Here is a 1,285-nt window from a genome sequence, read left to right as displayed (position 1 = left end):
TTTTTTTTAAATTTGGTATAAACTATACACGGTATTTTCTTGTTTACATGAATATAAACTTCATTTGTCCTGATGGGTAAAAATAATAATAAATAATAAGAATTCACAATATATTTTTTTAGCATTTTAGAATGTCACCTCCACTGGCCATAAAGATTCMTGAAAAGGCYCCGAAAAGGCCCACGGACCACYAGTTGATAACCRCAGTTGTAGCTTGTTTTGCRGCTCTGGACATATTTTATTAGTGAGTCGGGTAGCAGGAATGGCACTTTTGATTGCAAAGGTTGCAGACCCCTGAGCTGGGGGGTCCAGGAATGATGCAGGGAAAACCATCTGGAAATTAATTTGTTATCTCGAGAAAACCATGGAGGAAAATATTATATGCTGAAAACGGCCGCTCTCGGCTTCCGTAGTAAATCGTTTACCAAAAGTGAATGATCCAATAAATAAATAGACAATGAGTCAGATTAATCAGTAAATAATAAAAATGAGTGGTGTGAAGAAAACAGTGTCACTTTTAAAGACACTGTCGCGGCTCTCCCTCGGCCTGGACGGACCACGTCAGACGTGTTGCATAAACAAATCATCCTGTTGTAAACACCAACGCTGGAACTTACGACCAGCAAGTTAGTGTGCCTTGTAGCCCCGCCTCCTCCACCATACCATTGGCTACGCGCATCACGCTCGGTCATCACAGCGGAACGTGATTGGCTGAGTCTGCTTTCACTCGAAATCCGTCAGAAAGCTCCAAGTTAGCCTACAAAGCTAGGTAAAGTTAACATAAAAGGACGAGGTGACTGACTGTGTGACAACAGATAGGATTTCAGGACGCAGGTACTATTTTTTATAGCTGTTAGCCTGTTCTAATCACAGCCCAAGTGTTTCTGTTTACCAGACAGCGTCACTAACTCATTTACCCACCTGAGTTATGGGTTCCTGTGGACGACCTGACCCGCTCCGCTAGGACAGCTGAAAACAGGGATTCACTTCAAATGTAAGCCGCTGTCATCTCCAGACTCCAGTCCTGGCCAGCTGCTGTGATTCAGAACAGATCCGTCCGCCACGGAGCTCATTACTGACACAATTATCCTGTGCTTCCAACCTCCTCCTGCCTGTCATGTTAGCCCCGCCCCTTACACTTGTCAGCCCCGCCCCCTACACTTTTTTTATTGAACCAATTCAAACATTTACAAAATAAAAAAATAAAACAATGACATTCTCATATGCAAAAATCAACCACATGTGCATTTAGAGCACAACTCCTACTATATTATATAACAAGAAC

The 1,285-nt window shown here is 42.7% G+C and overlaps 1 protein-coding gene across 1 annotated transcript in view; it reads right to left on the bottom strand.

Annotated features, from left to right (window-relative positions):
* fbxo8 (F-box protein 8) overlaps positions 1-1,113 on the bottom strand; it is a gene marked incomplete in the record, with an annotated part of 19,555 nt that extends 18,442 nt beyond the window's left edge. The window contains 1 exon segment of the mRNA XM_014023607.1: positions 922-1,113.
* Positions 1,114-1,285: the final 172 nt, after the last annotated feature.

Source organism: Austrofundulus limnaeus, unplaced genomic scaffold, assembly GCF_001266775.1.
Source record: "Austrofundulus limnaeus strain Quisiro unplaced genomic scaffold, Austrofundulus_limnaeus-1.0 Scaffold379, whole genome shotgun sequence".
In the NCBI taxonomy this organism is placed as follows: Eukaryota; Metazoa; Chordata; class Actinopteri; order Cyprinodontiformes; family Rivulidae; genus Austrofundulus; species Austrofundulus limnaeus.
Note: the sequence above shows the minus strand (reverse complement) of the source record. Positions and strands in the feature narration are given on the sequence as shown.